A 19,102-nucleotide genomic window follows, 5' to 3' on the forward strand; every position below is an offset into this window, starting at 1 on the left:
CCAAACTTACCAAAGGAAGAGGACCAGAACCAGCTAAGAAATTAAGGGAAAGACAGCAAATACAGCAGCATAGGCAACCACGAAAACCACCAACAAGAAGCACCGCAACAAAGGAGACTAGCATCATCAACTAGCCCCCACCAGCAAAAAGAGAATCAAAACAAAAATCACACAGAAACAAAGGTAGCAGATTCCATTTTCTTGCTTGAATGCATTGAATACACAATATACATACCACAATATCTAATCTCCATCTATACACACTCACAGAATCACACACATACAACCAATGTAACATGAACACTTCATTTGAAATGCTGTACTCATATTGAACATGAAAAATGTTTGTGACACTTCTGCATGCATGTCCAAACATATCCTTGAAAAAAAAAATTTGCAAGACACAGCTGGAACACAAGAAGAAAAGGAACCAAATAGTAACATGGCATGTGAGAAATTAATAAATATTCTAATTCTTACTTTGTATTTTCATTTTTAAACATCCTTTATCAGTCATGAATTCACTTTATTATTCATTATTATTCTCAAATTGATTTTTAACATTCTATGAAAGTAAATACTTAACAATATATAAAAAATATAAATAAAAATATATTTAATAATTATTTTATAGACGTGTCACGTGTCTTGACATATATACCCGTACGTATCCTATTTTCTCAAAAAAATATCATGTCAGTATATCGTACTTCCCGTATCCATGCATCCTATCATAAAACGAATACCCAAATATTGTTTCCCATTTACTACAGTCTACACAAACAAAGCAACCTTCTGTCTTTAACCCAAACTCACCGAAAAAACCAAAACCAACGAAACAACAAACCCCGACCTGGTTGTAGTTCAGTTGTTGACAAACCCGATTCATCGGAGGATGAGAGTTGGGCCAGCTGGCCCCGTCTTTCATGGCCCAAGGTATTTTTAAATAACTGTAGCCCAGTCCAAAAACTTTAACCCACTTAGCCCATGCCAAACCAACCCTAATTCATATTAAAACACTTGAAGCCCAACAAAACTATTGGCCCAGTCCATATTAAGGAAAGCCCAAATAATAAATTCAACAAAAACAACAATAGTCCACACCCACTCAAATATGACCCGAAAATAAAGCCCACCAATCTGCACTTTGTATATTTACATTTCACACACACACTTTACTAAAATCACTTCTGACCCCAAAAGTTTCACAAATTACATTTTAACTGCAAAATTTTCTAACTTATAATTTGATACCCAAACTTTTCAAAAATCATAATTTGACCCCTAAAGTTTTCAAAATTTCATTTTAACCCCAATTTTTTTAAAAAAATACATTTTATCCCCCAAATCATTTTTCATTTTGTCTACCCAAATCCTTTTTCAAAATTACATAAAGCATGTATTTGGTTGGTGTGAAAAAGTGGATAGATGGAAAAAGTTGAGAAAAAACACAATTTTTCATTATTTAGTAACAAGAGAAAATTGGTGGTCCTTAGGTGTTTTTCACCAGGCCCATGCCTATTTGTGGTTTAAATCCCATGATGTAAGTGTTCGGCTGGATTGTTTTTTATTTGATCATTGTATTTGTATGTTTTTTTGAGGAAATATGGATAAAAGATTAGCAAAATTACATATTTAACCATATATTTTAATAGAAGTGGATTATAGAACTCTAACTGACCTAAGTAATATACATTTATCATAAAAAGTCTCTTTACAATTGAGATTAAGGCTGTGTTTGGTAACATGTAAAATATTTTCCAAGTGTAAAATATTTTCAGTTGAAAGTATTTTACGAAAAGAAAAATATTTTTAGATGTTTGTTTGGGTTCTGGAAAATACACTGGAAAATTATTTTCAGCGTTTGGTAGTGCGTGTAAAGGAGTTTTTCCAGAAAATATTTTCTCGCGTTTGGCTCCCCAATGTAAAACATTTTACAGGAAAAATGTAAAAAAAATATACCTATAATACAATTGAGCATCCCAAATACCTATACACATCATATATGCGCATCCATTAATTCCAATCACATAAAGTATTAATCTCATCAATTACACATCCAAGTTTTACATAACAATTACAAAGGTACCCACATACAAAAATCAGAGATCAACACAACTTTGATCAACATAACAATTACAAAGTTTAGATGTGCCATTTTATTGTGCTCATCATCAGACAAGACTTGAGATGCCACTATGTTTAGCATTCTTGCATTCAACTTTGCAATCTTCATTGCATGGTTCCATTGCTCAATTCGATAGCTAATTGATATTTCAATAAATCATATTTAACATCTCTTGTGCAGTAGGAGCTCTCTTCAATTGAAGGAGTACTGGAACTTGAGGTGAAATGAGTAGAATATGTACTAGATGAAAAACCTTGTCACACATTCCCACTATCAATCTACCAAAACTTTATAAAAGCAACTTCTACATCCATTTTATGCTTAAACGCCTTGTGATTTGCGCCAAAATATTGATGAACTTGGGCACGAGCTTCTTCCCATGTGTCGTACACATTAGGCACATGACCAACAAAAACAACATATGTCTTACCCTTTAGGTGGTCAATAGGATAAATAGTTTAAAAACCAAAATTGGCCTTGTGACATGCATATTTAGCATAGGAAATTATTTGACATTGTCGAGGGTTCTTTTTACGTTTCTTGTACCTTATACACGCGTCTTGAAGTTATTGGGCAACGCTAAGTCTAGGCTTTTTCTAAGAAGGAAGTTGGGCCTGGCACTTCACGGAATGGGCTCCAAAATACCATTCTGCCACTGCCAGTTTGTGCACAAACGTTAAGTCCAAAGTCCAAAGGAAGACGCTGCAAAGTGGGCTTATCCTCTATTTCTACCACAGAAGGAACTTTTCTCCAGTTTCTGCGACAGGTTTGACTTTTCTGCTATGCAACAAAACTTTTTGCTATGTAGTAAAATCGTCTGCTGCGCAGTAAAACTTTCTGCTGTGCAATAAAGTTTTTTGTTGTGCATTAAAGTCTTCTGCTGTACAGTAAAGTCTTCTGTTGTGCAGTAAAGCTGTCTGCTGTGCATTAAAGCCTTCTACCATGCAGTAAAGCCTTCTGCAAAGTGAATAACTACTCTTTATTTTTTACTGCAGAAATATTTTTCTACTTCCTGCACATAAACAAATCTAAAACCCAAAAAAAATACCAATCAAGCAAATGTTAGCTTACATGGGTTAGCATATTCTCAAATATATACATACACATATTTGTAAATATACTTATACGTATTCGCATATACATCTATAAAATATATGCTACAGAACATGAGAAACAAGATATATGTGTGTGTATATATATATATATACACACACTTATGGTAGGATAATGATTAGTTTGTGTCAAAAGTAAAACACATAATAACAAATAAAGAAGAAAGCTTCGGCAGAAAAGGTTTAGCTAGTATAATAGCTAACACGGTAAATATAATAAAAAATGTACTATAGCAGAATAACTAGTACAGCAAGTAAGATACCACAGCAGGACAACTGGTGCAACAAATGTGATAAAAACGTGATACAACAGAATGACTAAATACGGCAAATATAAATTATAATGAGAGAAATCAAATATATTTACAATCGAAATCAAGTATTAAATCTTCCCATAGAATAAGTAAACTAAAAAGGAACCCAAACCCCAACTTGAACAACCTTGTAATAGGCTTTTACTATCAAAGTTGTGCATTTTAGAAAATATGCCTAAATAACTACTAGCTATTACTTTTGGAGATTTCAAAGAGTGGGTTTGCTAAGAATGAAGGAAAAGATGGTCTATTGATGCATGCCCCTATTCCTGTCATGTTTCTCTCTTCTTTTTACCACTTTCTTTCTTTCTCTCCGTTCTTTTTACTCTTAGTTTCTTACTACTCTCTTACCGTGAGTTGTTCCCCCTTTGGTCTTTCCTTTTCTTGGGTCTCTCTCTCTAAATGCCTCTCTCTCTCTCCCTGAGTGCCTCCCTTAGGTGCTTACTGCTCTCTTATCATGGGTTCCTCCCCTTAGGTGCTTCCCCATTGGGTTTCCTCCCTTTCATCCATGGCTACCTCCTTCTTTTATAGTGAGCTAATTCAACGGGATTTCTTCATTTTACCCCTAGGGCTTCACCAATTGTTTTTGGTTTGTTGTAGGCATCTCTTAAGAACTACCCACCAACCCATTGGTTGCCTCGACCATTTCCATTACTCAATACATGTTTGCTACACCACTACTTATTTCACGACAAAATTCCCTTTTGTTTGTTCTTGCTGTATACCTCTACCTGTAGGTTCAAATGGATAAGGATTGGGTTACCTCACTACCTAGCTCTATGGCATACATCAGATGGTCCTAACCATTTATTACTTCTTTTGGGTAAGATATCATCCCAGCAAGATATATTCCTAAAAGAAGTCACAGCTGAAAATTAAATATAGACCCCATTTTCTCCCCACTACCAAACCACACCCTCTGAATCCCCTTGACCATGAACCCACCTCCCTTGTATTAGCTGGGTATAGGTTGGTGGTGCTTCGACCCTTTTGTGCATGCTCCACTATCTTCTGTTTTTGTGTTCTTTCGTTCCCACGCCATTTCCGTCGTAGCAGGTTAGTTTTGTTTCGTTCTGCTGCGTGTTTTTGTCTTATTCCTTCATGCGTTTCCTGCTGTATTTGTTCTTTCCTTTGGTTTGGCTTTTCTTTCCTTAACGCAATTCCTGCTGTTGACACTTCCTGCTGTGCCTTGTTTCTTTTTCATTGTGCTTCTTCATATTAGTTTTCACGCCTATCTTTTTATACAAAAGGATTTGGGCTTTTGTGAGTCAAATAATGTTGACTGGATCAAAAGGGTCTTAGGCCCAATTTGTCTTTATTTGCCGAAGATATTCTGTCAGAGAATTGTATTCTGCGGCAAAACTGTATTCTGCTACAGATTTGTATTCTGCTGCAAATCGCTTTCCCTTGCATTTCTTTCTTTGGACCTCTCTTGCTCTTTGGTTTTCTTGGTGGGTCTTTGGGCCTTGCTTTTCATTGGGCTTTCCACCGTATTGGCTTTTGGGTACAGATCAAAAATTTGGGCATTAATAGACATACCATTCAAGCCCAATGAAAAGCAAGGCCAATTTTTTGATATGATATTTTCCACAAAAAAAAAAAAAACAACCTACAATACTTGATAGTGTAGACTCATTCAACATCATCTCAGCTAAGTCTCCACAATAATTGTTGGTAAACCATCCAAATTCACATAAATATTGTAACAAGCCCAATTTAAGAACAATGCTAAATTCAGTTTGCCAAAATAGTCACAAGCTACCATATACCTTCACAAACACTTATTGCAAATAACATTATGCACATATATTTTATAAACAAATAAATATATAAATAACTATATATATATATATAGCAGAGAGGGTATACCTTCGGGTTTCAGTGGTGGGTTTGAGGGACGGGTTTGAGGTCACGATGTCGAGAGAGGGACAGATTGTGGACTGGGATGCTGAAATCAAGGTGGGTTTAGCTGGGTTCATCGGGTACATGCAATGCTTGATCTGAGCATACTAATTGGAGATGAGTTTGAGCAAGACGAGGGAGCTGAGGTTGGTCAGGGAGAGAAGAAAAACCAAGGAAGAAAAGAAAAAAGAGAGGAAGAAAAGGAAATAAAGTACTTATCGGCACGTGGAGGGGAATGAGGCAACGCGATCTAACTGGATTCAAGTTTGGGTGACTAGAGATTGTGACTTTCCCAAGCTGCTCTCTCTCTCTCTCTCCCTCTCTCTCACGTTTTCAGTCTGTAAAACTAGGTTTGAAGGTAAATGGAATGTGCAAATGATTTTACAGGTGAAGGGGCAAAATTTTACAGTCAAAGGAAATTGTTTTCAGTTTGATCGAGTTTTACATGTGCATCCAAATTCTAAACACACATTAGGGTGTAAAATATTTTCTCAATTTCATTTTCACCTGAAACAAACATAGCCTAAAAACTATTTATACTACTAACTATGCAAGCATCTAAGCTTGCTCGGTAGTTTTTCTTGAATTTATTAGGGTTTAAACCATGATTGTTAAAAAAAAAAATCAAGTATAGGAATAATTAGTATCATGATTCATGAGTGTATGTTTTTTCCATCATGAACTTACATCATCAAAAACTAAGTCTCGATTTCTCTTCTCCATAATTAGTATAGGAATAATTAGTATCATGATTCATTGCTTTAGTACTAACAGTAAAATTCCATCTTTTTACTTATCTTTATAGTGATGATCGGCCCCACTTTTAAAATGCTAATATAGAATTTCCTCAACAAAAAAAATGCTAATATAGAAAATGGACTATTTATGGGGTGTGTTCATAATAATAATAATAATAATAATAATAATCATCATCATCATCATCGTCATCTTATGGAATTGTACTCTTTATCCTCACATAACTGTGGATTCCCAATAATTAAATTTATGATAGGACTTACTAATCATTTGGGAGGAAGTAGTAGTCATTTATTATACCTCCAGAGTATTCCATAATCTTTCAAATTAGTATGTTACTTGAAATGTTCAAAGAGTTATTGGTCACACCATAAGTAATGTAAAAGGCATCTGCATGAAAGGCTTCTCTTGCTTGCTTTCATCCACTTCCTCATATTTCTCATTCGTTTTCCTTTGTTATATTATATGGACACCACTTCACAATTTTCTCTCTCCTTTCAGGTCTTCTCAATTATATCCTCATAGTTTCCAATGGCTCTTATGACCAACAAAGGAGCCCCATCGTCCTCTTTCACCTACCAACACAAAAATTTCGATGTTTTCTTGAGCTTTAGAGGTGAAGATACATGTCATGGTTTCACAAGCCAATTGTATAATGCTTTGTGTCAGTGGGGCATTCACACCTTCATCAATGATAATCTCCAAAGAGAAGAACAAATCTCTACACAACTTCTCAAAATCATTGAGAGCTCAATGATTTCAATAATTGTATTTTCTGAAAACTATGCATCATCCACTAGGTGCTTGGATGAACTTGTCAAGATTATTGAGTGTAAAAAAAAATGTTCAGTTGGTGCGGCCAATTTTTTATAATGTGGATCCATCAGAAGTTCGTAACCAAAAAGGAAAGTTTGGGGAAGCACTTGCTAAACATGAGGAAAAATTTAAGGATAACAGGAAGGTACAAACTTGGAGGAAAGCTCTATATGAAGCAGCCAATATATCTGGTTGGCATTACAAACACAAGTATGTATTTAGTGATTGCTCTTGTACTTTAATAAGTTTTAATGATTTTGTAATGACCACTAGATTCTTTTTTTTGGGTGCAACAGGACAACACCCACCCTTAACCAAGAACAAACCACTAGATTCTATTGGTAAACAACTACCTTAACTGTTCACTTCCTCCCCTACATTTTGACCAAGGACATGGCTTGTGACCAGTGCATTAGTGTACTAGACATGTTAGGATATGGACACTTGTCTAAAGTTGGACATATGTCTGCATCCTAACATGTCCACTGCACTAATGCATTGGACACAGTCCCAACCCTTTAACAAATTATAAAAAGTATTCTTTTCTAAACATAGTTCTACTAAGGTAACTAGATATAGGTTAATGAATAGAAATTATAGAACTTAATATTAGGTTATTTTCCTAATTGATTAGAAATGTCTCCGACATATTATTTAGAAATTTTTGAAAGACATTAATAATTTTGGATTGTCCATGCAATTTTGAAAACTAATTTCAAAGCAAAAAAAAAAAAAAATCCTAATGTAATAATAATAATCAGATCTTTAAATTTCATGTCAATTACTTAAATTTGAAATACTTTAGTTGTAGTACGCAAAATCTATGTCTTGAACTTAGTTCACGTTCATTTTTTTTTCATTCTATAGTCTAATTCATCATATATTCATATGCTTTCTAAATGACAGCTGCAGTGAGTTCAAATTTATCCAAGAAATTGTCGAAGAGATCTCAAATTCTAAATTAAACCGCACGCCATTATTTGTTGCTAGATACCCAGTTGGAATATATTATCGTGTGGAGGCACTAAAGTTACTTTTAGATATTGGGTCAAATGATGTTCGTATGGTAGGTATGTATGGCCCTGGTGGAGTGGGTAAGACTACCATCGCTAAAGCTGTTTATAACATGGTATATGCTCATTTTGAGGGAAGCAGCTTTTTAGAAAATGTTAGAGACAGGTTTGGGATATTTAATGGTGGAATTAAATTACAAGAGACACTTCTTTATGAGATTATAGGGGATGTAAATCTGAAGGTTAGCAACGTATGTAGAGGAATCAATTTGATAAAGGAGAGGCTTTGCAGTAAAATGATTCTTTTAATTATTGATGATGTGGATAAATCAGACCAGATAGAAACATTAATTGGACAATGTGATTTCTTTGCCTCTGGAAGTAGAATCATTATAACCACAAGAGATAAACACTTGCTAGCTTCTTTTGGAAAAAGCATTTCAACCTACAAGGTTAAAGAATTAGATGATCATGAAGCTCTTGAATTATTTAGTTTGCATGCATTCCAAAGAAACAAACCCAAGGAAGATTATTTAGAACTTACCAAGCAAGTTATATGTTATGCTAAAGGCATCCCATTAGCTCTAGCAATAATCGGTTCTGATTTGCATAGAAGAAATGGAATGGAATGGAAAAGCATGTTAGATAAGTATGGAAGAATTCCTAACAAAGAAATTCAAAAGATACTCCAAATAAGTTATGAAGGATTGGAAGAAACTGAACAAGATATTTTCCTTGATATTGCATGTTTCTTCAAGGGATTTTGCAAAAATTATGTTGTAGATATACTAAATTCTTGCAATTTATACCCAATCATTGGTATGCAAAGACTCACTGAGAAGTGTCTCATAACTATTGATCAACATGACAAATTACGGATGCATGACTTGGTACAACAAATGGGTAGAGAAATTGTTCGACAAGAATCACCCGAGATGCCCGGACTACGTAGCAGGTTATGGTGTTATGAGGATGCTTTAGAAGTACTAACTGAAAATAAGGTATAACTTGCTTTAATTCACCTTTTTTATTTCCTTGATAGAGAAAATTTAATGACATTTTTTATGGATTTTTCCTTGATATATATATTTTTTCCTTTTGTTGTGGAAGTAAATTCAAATCCATCTATATGGTTAAAAGTTAATGTTATTATATTTTAGGCAAATTCTTTTGCATGATGTGATTTTCTAAATGTTTTGTTTAATTAGGGATCCAAAAATATTCGAGGCATGATGATATGCTCACCTGAACGAGTGAAGTTCCAATTAGAACCTAAATGTTTTGAAAATATGAAAAATCTCAAGTTCCTTATTGTTGCTAATGTACATATTTGTGGAGGTATTGAATATCTTCCCAATGAATTAAGGTTACTTGATTGGCCTGAATTCCCTTTATCTTCCTTACCATCCAATTTTCGTCCTCAAAAACTCATTGCACTCAACATGCCACAAAGTCGGGTTATTTTGGACAAACTTCTCGAGGTATAATCATTTTTATTTATTTATAAATTATTTCTTCTTTAAAATATATTTTAAACTTTGTTGAAGCTATTTTTTTTTTCTACATATGGGACAATTAAGAAACTTGACATACATGAATTTTCATTCCTGTCAATACATAACGAAATTATCCGACTTATCCATTGCAACCCCAAATGTAAAGGAATTGAATCTCAATGAATGTACAAATTTAGTTGAAGTTCACGAGTCGGTTGGACGTCTTGATAAGCTTGAAAAGTTGGACCTCACTAAGTGCATTGAACTTCGAATTCTTCCAAGCTGTCTTAGGATGAAATCTCTTAAACAGTTAGTTCTTTATCGGTGCAGAAAACTTGAGAAGTTCCCCAATATTTTGGAAGAAATGGGTGGTTTAGAGTATCTAACTTTTATTGGAACTGCTATTAAAGAGTTACCTCCATCATTTGGGAATCTTACTAGAATTGAGAGATTACACTTGGGTTCAGGTTATCTTCCAAGTGGCATCTATAATTTGCAACATCTTCGTCACCTTTATATTTGGGGAGATATTAAATTTCCAAAGGACATGGAGGTTGATCGACAAGCTTTGTGCAATTATGACGATGGCTCTTCCAAATATGTGTTCCAGAACTTGACATATCTAGCTCTTCTTTTTTCAAGAAATAGTTCAGAAATAGAATTTATTTTGACTTCTTGCTGCCCTCTCTCCTTGCAAAGTTTATTCTTTCAAACTGGCGATTTCACCCTCCCTGAATGCATTATCAGATTCAATAGATTACGTTGGCTTAGCATTTGGGATTCCATGTTGCTTCAGGAAATTCCAAAGCTTCCAGAAAGTATAAGAAGAGTAGAAGTAGTAAAAAGCTTCTCTTTGAATTCAAAAGCATTAAGCAAATTATTGCTTCAGGTAACTCTCTCTTAACTTTATGAAGAACAATTTTGATTACCTTCACAAATGTTTTTATTGGATTTGCTAAACTTCAATTTCTTGAATTTCCTAATTGCATGCAGTTTGGAAGAACTTTAGGGCTGCCACAAAATATGGCATGTTCAGGTGTGAGAGGAGACATATTAATGGATTCACAGTCATCTAACAGATTATCGCATCAGATTGATCTCTCTTCATGGTGCCACCCCTCCAAGATCACTGAATTTCGAGATAATTTCCGTGTTAGTCAATATAACTTACGAAATTTTTATGAAGATGACACTGGATGTGAATGTCACATTATAGTACCAGGAAATGAGATTCCAAAGTGGTTCAACCATCAAAGTGTTGAAAGTTTCATATCATTGTGGGTTGGTCCAGAATTTCCAACATTTGCTCTTTGTCTTTCTTTATGTCTGGATGATGAAGATGAATACAGTTTTTTTTGTGTTGTTGACATTTTCATCAATGGATATAAACGAACGCTGGCAAAGAAGTTCTTTGAGAATTATCGTTGCGATCATCGGTGGTTTTACGGTGCATCTGAGAGCCTGCTGCAGCAGGAAGTTGGAAACTTTACTCAAGGAGATAGGAATCACGTCGAAATTTCATGTAAAATCTCTTGTTGGACTAGCAAAACTGGCAGAGATATCGCTCCTTCCATTGCAAGGTTGGGGGTCCATGTGAAATGTATTTGTGGTCTTCATAGTTCCATTATCAGCCATGAAAACCATGATGAACTAGTCCAACCAATGGGCAATCGAATTTCCAAGAGAATTGTGCACCAACGACTCAGACCATTTCTTCCTCGTGGTTGCCGTTTTATCCTGCGCAGACTGTACCATACTCGGTGCCCGACCCGGAGTGCTTCTGGTCGACCAATACTGAAAGCATGAAAAATCAGTAACAAGAGAAAGAGGCCCTTAGTAGCAAGGAGTAGCAATTTTTTGTAGGCAGCTCAAGACCATTGCCAGTGTTCGGATAGTCTGATTAGAGAGAGACGACGCCATGGTGAACCAAAAATAAAAAAACTAAAGTGACTTCGCCAAAAAATGAACAAGGTCGAAGAATTTGAGAACCTCTTGATAAAAAATTTGAATGAAGAAATATGCCAAGGTACTATTCTATTATGACATTTTTGCTCCATCCCTTACAAAGCATATTCAAAATTTCATCTAAAATCTTTGCAAGCTGCTGAAAATATTGACAATTCAAAATAATGGAGCTCCAATAATGAGCTTATCACTGGAGCAGTGGAGCTGGATGAGTGTAATTTCTGCTTAAAGTTATTTGCAACTTTGCATTAGAGCTCATTCACTACAACAAATCAGACTTTTTTCAAGGGTCAAAACCCCTAAAAAAAGTATTAAAAAACCTTGAAAGAAGTTATTTTAAGAGTCCAACTGACCCTTGATAACCTTTGAAACATATACCGTCGAAAAAGAAATTTTGAGAGCCTTCATGACCCTCAAAACAAGTGCTCTAACCTAATTTTGAGGGTCAAGAGACCCTTAAATAAACTTTTACCAAGGTTTAAAAGATTTATATTTACAACCCTTGATAAATAAAGTTATTTAAAGGGTCTCTTGACCCTCAAAATAAGATTTTATTTTATTTAAAAAAAAAAAACCACAATCATGCACAATATATATATATTCATGTTGAAACTATCATATTGAAGAAGCATATTAGTGCAAATAGATATCAAAAGAAAAATGTCACCCAATTGCAACTACTAGGAACCAAAGCTTAAATATCAAATTGAAGTTACAAAATTTTGAAAAATACATTTTTTTTTTCAATCCACTTCAATAATTTCAGCATTTCTCAACAATAAGATGTGGTTACTAACACATCTTGTCCTACAATAATTAACACCAACACCCAATCAAACAATCAAGAACTAATTTGGAACATAAACTATAGTATAGAATTTATCTCTATTGTTTTTTAAACAATAGCATGATGTGGGATTTTCCCATAACCAATTTGATGTCAGTAATCCAGAGATTCAAACAATGTTCACAGTTAAACAAGTTATTTTCAGCTTTACCTGAGCACTTAGAAAATGTGGAACCCGAACCCTTTTGGAGCCATCAGCTAAACGTTTACATGGTAATACACTTTCCACAGCAGGGGAATCATTACTGACCTGCAAGCATGCAAGGGAACAACACAAGTATAAGAACAATTTTATCTTTGCTGAAATCAAATTCAATTCAATTTCCTTAAATCGTGGATAAAAGTTTATGCTATGGTTTTAATCTACAACAGGATTTAAAAGATTAATTAAGACAAAAGTTAGGACGAGAATCTGATGTTTAATCTACCAAGAGTTGTATCTTGTAAATGTTTTGTCTCAATAGTATATAAGATTATAAAAATAAATAAAAAAGAGATTGTAATCGCAGAAATAAGGTTTTCTGGGTCCTGATTGCAACAAAACTCTGCCTTGAGAATCAGAATTTATGCCTAACATAAGGTGAATGCAGCAAGAATGATCATATCCCCAAAAAAGAACCATTATTCATTCTTAGAATTTACAAAACTTATTGTAAACATGAAATTAAAATTCAGCTTGCTGTGCACTTCAACCATGTGTAGGAGTTAACTTTGCTTGCTATTAGTCTATTCTTGCTATAGTTGCCTACCAACTTAGATAGTAAATGAATCAACGATTCCTAACATTTAAATATCAGAGAATTTAGCACTAACACAGTACAATGCTGCAATCATGTTGATCATGCAATTTAGATGGATCTATTTCCAAGATTCAGTTTTCTGATTATTAAACACAGCTTGTACACAAAGCTGTTTTTGGATTCTATCTTACCTGACTTTCAATGGCCCCTATCAACAACTCTTGACAGCCCGATGCATGCACACTTTCTAATTTGGAGCACTCTAAAAGTAACAGTTATCCTGGATACATAAACATGGTCATCAATTATATGTTGTTTGATAATAAAGAAAAATTACAATCATTATCTAAGAATGATTCATCAAATAACATACCTGGATGCAAATTCTTACAAGAGTTTAGATTTAGATCATTCAGTTCGCGCTTTAAATATAAAGCCTCGCATTCAAATTCACAAACTAAGAGCCCAAGAGAAGACCATACAAGAATACACAAGTAACTTTTTAATTTAAAGAGTCTCACATCTAAGCCAGTAACAACCCCACAACCGAGTTTCTTCGGCCGACCATGCTTGATAATCAGCTTTGGTAAATATGAGGGTTTGCGTGTTTCTTAATTCCCAATCACTCGCTTTCATCGTGGATTCCATTTTGGGAATTGGGATCACAAATGGTCATGCCACAATCCATGAGCAAGAAGTGGCAATTGAGCCGTAGCAAACTGAATGCCACCGAAAATTACGTACAACGCTTCAATGAACAGAGGCAGTGTGAAAACAAAGATTACCAAACAAAAGACTAAAAATCAGATAAAAATCCTCAAATGGGTAATTACTTGAAGTAATATTAGGACAAAGAGCAAGGAGGAGTCTTGAAAGTGTTCCAGGAACACATTGCGATCATTCCAATGCCACTATCACTAATGCTTGATCTGCAAATAGAAGTATAGCATTAAAAAAAATCTCAAACATTATGAGTAGCGAAGAAGCTATCATCTTGAAGTTTACATATATTTTAACATTTTCTACTCTTGTTACAAAGCCTACAAATGAAGGTTCAAGCCAACTTGTTCAATAGGCAAACTTAAGGCAATTTACAATGTTACACAAACATGAAAGTTCTAGATTCGTAAGATAAAAATGCTACTCTTTATCCATAGACATGATGGTTACCTTCAACATGGGAGCATAAAATCAAAATTGGATATAGCAATGCTCATTTTAAAAAAAGGTTTTGGCTCCCACATGCAATTCTTACCTTATAAGTCCCTATTCGGTATTTTATTTAATATTAGGACAGATTCATTTCATAGTGCTTGTAAATTATGTACAAGCCGGTATTTAACTTGGTAACAATACCAACACAATCAATTAACCATCTTATGGAAGGTTGAAAACAGTTGTACTTGGGAGGAAAAACATACCCACTGTGTCAAGCAATTCTAAGTTCGGATAGCTTGAAGCAATGGCAAAGAACAGATGCATGCAGTGATTTCAGATCCAAGAACAAGTGAAAGCATTCGCAATCTCCTCGAACGTGAGAGCGCCAACTTATATTATTGCTATCCAAAGTGGTCAAAATAGGACTTTCAGCTTGCTAAATAGTGAAGTATCTCGAAGAATTCTAGACATGCCAAAAAAAATTACTAAATACCACACTAAAGTCATAAATCATGGATATGTGACAAACCTTAGATTTGGCAACGAGTAAGAGCAAGCACAACAGAATGAGAAAGACGAACCGATGCAATGTGTATGTTTTGCAACCTTAAGCAATTCCTTCCCAAACCATCAACCATGGTAGTAAGATCGTGCTATCATTTTCTTGACGATAAAATTCTAAGGAAATCTCCTTGAGATTTGGGCGAAATTAAAAACCTATGGACACATACAAAGGAATTAACTTAAATGCAGAAGAGAAAGAAAACATTGAATTGCAATTCTAGAGAAAGATCACACCTCAAGCAATAATAAAAAGGAAAAGGGAAAAAAAATCACCATCTTAGAGTGTGAGTAAAGATCCGAAAGCCAAAGTGTAGAAAGGCTTGACGAACAAAGAACAAAACCCCCTAGATTAGAACACCCTTCCATCTTAAGGCTTTTAAGACATCTTTTATCCGCAACAAAACGACCCAATTCATCGCTGCGTTTGAAATTCATAAAATCAACTCTATCAATCAATCAATTGATACAAAACAAGCTTTTTGCCAGCTGAGGAAAAAAATGGTAAATGCTATGGATCATGTAGCAGCAAAAATAATGGCCTAAGCACAAACTAAAATAAGTGGTAAAACAACCAAAGTAGTGAACACTAACCAGTTGGTATCCTAAGCACGTAAACAAATCCAACACTGTTATGAAAATTTAAAAGCACAGCAACCAAACCCACAAAAATTAGTTCAATTTAATAGCTTCATAGAGTAAACTATTGCACATAACACACACGCGCACGGGCACACGCACACACACATGGGAGAATATATCTATAACAATTGCATCCAAATATCAAACAGAGAAAATATTCTGAGTCATTTTACATCCACTATTTTACAAAATTGATGCATTGATGTACACATTTTAAAAGGCCAAAAAGTAATGTCTACATTTAAAACATGAAAATAGATGTGAGAGAATAATGCCCCCATCCAATAATAATAATAAAGTTACACTTCTAAACTAATTTTTTAGATTTGCAGTGTAGATCACATTGTGCATTATACAAGACAACCCGATAATTTCACCCAAAAAAAAAACAAAAACAAAAAGAGAACAGGAATTATACCCATTGATCCGATTAACCGCGGTATCGGATTTCAAGATCTCCATAAATTCCAGATTAGGGCATGAAAATGCAATGCAAGCTAACATTGAGTCCCTTCTGTCTCTGTAAAGTCTTATTATCAAATATAAACAATCCAACATGTCCAATTATCAGATGTCAGATTTCGCTATTTCAATAACAACCCTTCAATAACAACATGTCCTATGTTATTTCAATTATCAGATGTCAGATTATAAAGTGCGATTGTCCGTAATTAAAGTTCTACCAGGTAATTTCCAAATTCAAATTTTTTTTTCTCGGGAAACAAACACAGAGAGAGAGAGAGAGAGAGAGAGAGAGAGAGAGAGAGAGAGAGAGAGACCTGTAATCAGACAAAAGGGCGGAGGAGAAAGCTCTGACTATCAACGGTAGTCGGAGATAGGATCGCCTAAGATCGCACCTCAACCTATCGTCGACGTGATCGAAATTAGGGTTTCCAAGTCGCCGATCGGCAATTGACACCGAAGATTCACCGATGATCCACATAACTCTCCGAGATTCATAATAAACTATGTAACAACAACAAGAAAAAAAAAATGATTAATTATTCACAAAAAACCACACGAATTCACAAAAATCGAATCTGAAAATGGAAGAGCACGCAAACCTGTGAAAGAAATAGAGCGATCGACGGCGAGGACACGTGTCAGGCCACCGGCGTAACGAAGAGTGCCGTCGGTGTAGCGAGGGAGGATTTTCCCGCCATAACTGCAGAGGAATTTGATGGTCTTTGTGTATTTGCTGTTGTTGGACTCCATGAAAGCTTTTGAAAGTTCGAGAGAGAGAGAGAGAGTTTTTTAGGGAGAGAAACTGGGTTGAACAAAATGAAAATGGGTTTTCTAAGAGAGCGAGCAAAGATTTTATTCAAAAATTTCTGAATTCTGAGTTTTTGAGAGAGAGAGACTTTATTTCGAGGGTTTTGAAATATTTGGATATCTTTTATTAAGGGTTGCGTTAGAATTTTGTTGAAGAATGTAAAATTTGGAGGCAGCAATTACCCGGGGATTTAGTTTTTAAGTTTATTTCAAGGTTTTGATTACCATTGCAATAAAATTAGTCAGAGGATAATTAGTGCGCCAGTTTGTTAGTGTTTGTTTCAACCATTTTTAGTGAACCCTTGAAAAAAGTGGGTTGAAACAAGTCATGTTTCTTGTAGTGATTCCTAGGCCCTTTCTTCCTATTATAACTGTTCAGATATTGAACTTACAATTTTTCCCCTTTGTTTGATGTCTATTCTTTCTTCTTGTGCAAAGTGAAAACTTGCAGCCCAATATTTTCTTTATAGGCTGTTCATGGCCATTTCTAGAAAAAAATTCTACAGGTTGAGTGCGAGCAAAGCCCAATTATTTTTGGACTCATTACTTATATTTTGTAATATTTTTATTTTTTTTTATGCATGGCCCAAGCCATGTAACATTAGTGAGATTTAGTTTGGAGGGTAAGTGTCTATGAACGAAGTCACGTGTTGGCCACTTTCATATAAATGGAACTCTGTCACTTTGTTCTATATTGCTGAAGTCACGACTGGACCTGTTTTCAGCCCTCAAATGCAAGTTGTTGCATTTACTGACTTCTGGCGAGATTTGTAACATTTAGATTTAGTAGCTATCCTAGGTGCCAATTCAGCCCAGAAAGCTCAGCAAATCAGGTTTAGTCGATAAAATTCCTTAACCGTGACTAAACGAGGTCCTTTCTTTACCTAAGCTATGCCTACCTCATCTTTTACGACATTGTAGTCAATAGCATCAATCCCTATTCAAATTTGGACCCTAGGAATGTCCCAAAGCTGATATAAAGCCTCTTCATCAAGTCCTGAATTAAGAACTTTCATTATTCCTTCAACTACCCCACATATCACTATATCACTCAAACTTCCTTACTTAATAGCAACATGTAGGTTGGTGTGAACGTGGTAACACAATAGAGTTTCTCTCTCTTTCCCTTACCACCGCTCTTAAATTCTTCATCATGTTGTACGTACAAAAATATTTAGATATAATGCATTATTCATGTTTTTCCATGTCTAGCACTTTTAGGCTTTCTTTGTGACGTACCGTTAGGGATCACTTTCCTTTTGTTTGTCCCTTCACAAACCAACCCTGAGATAGGCATATGATCTTCTTTCTGTTGGGTTTTAATGTTAAAGTTTCTATCTTTGCAGGCTTAGGACTAGAAATCTTTTTCTGAAGGGCTCACTGGAAGGGAGTTTTATTGGCTTCATTCAGTCAATGAAGATAACAAAAAGAGGGAAAAAGACAAACATTTGTGCAGTTTGTAATTCTTCTTCTATCCACTCAATATTTATGTTTGTACATCTTATTAATGTTGAGAAATTAAAGTTGCTATTAGCCATGTGTATTGAGACTCTATATTACATTGCAGAATATAGTTATTATTGCTTATTTAAGTTCTGTACGTATGATTTTTTATTTTTTTATTTTTTTTATGAAATTCATTTGAGGGGCATCAAATTATGTTTGGTTCTTTCATTTTCATTTGTATCTCTAAAGAACCCCTCTTCACACCAGACCACCACTTCATGACTATTAGACTTCCACAAGATCCACAGCATCAAACAAGTCGTTTACTCCATAATTCTCATTCAAAGAGAATTTCAAGGTGAGTTTTCATCTCACTTGATTTCATATATTCTTGCCTAGCACTTGTTTAAAACTTTATTCCATGACTGACAGAAATTAGAACCTCTTGATCAAAAATTAAAGAAGGTCCGATTATGATATCGAAATTTTTTTTCTTTCGAGTCATTGGAGAAGGATTGGCAAGTCTTCTAGGCTGTAAGATAGAATCTCTTCTGCCATATTAAATTTGTAGATGCTATTAGGATATTTATCTTGGCAATTTGGAATTTGGTTGTTTTACAAATGTGGACATTGGGGTATGAAAAAATTGTATTTGTCAAAAGGGGGGGGCAGGATTTCTCTTTTAAAGAGTGCTCTTTGGTGTTTGCCAATTACCTATTTTACTCCTCTCTTTGATATGCTGACATAAGCTTGGAAGAGGAAATGCACTATCTCGGATGCACTTTTTTGTCTTCCCTAACAATACCCTTTGAAATGTTATTATTATTATATTTTTTGGAAGGTATTGTAAATGTTATTGTTAGGAAGCTTTAGTTATTTTTTTGTGCACATGTTTTTGTAATCATGTTAGCTACTCAGTGATAAGAGTTTTTTT

At 34.8% G+C, this 19,102-nt stretch overlaps 2 pseudogenes; one reads left to right on the forward strand and one right to left on the reverse strand.

The window, feature by feature from the left end:
* Positions 1-19,102, forward strand: LOC142629546 (TMV resistance protein N-like; annotated as a pseudogene).
* Positions 12,459-16,083, reverse strand: LOC142628372 (F-box/LRR-repeat protein 17-like; annotated as a pseudogene).

This window comes from Castanea sativa, chromosome 3, assembly GCF_040712315.1.
Source record: "Castanea sativa cultivar Marrone di Chiusa Pesio chromosome 3, ASM4071231v1".
Taxonomy (NCBI): domain Eukaryota; kingdom Viridiplantae; phylum Streptophyta; class Magnoliopsida; order Fagales; family Fagaceae; genus Castanea; species Castanea sativa.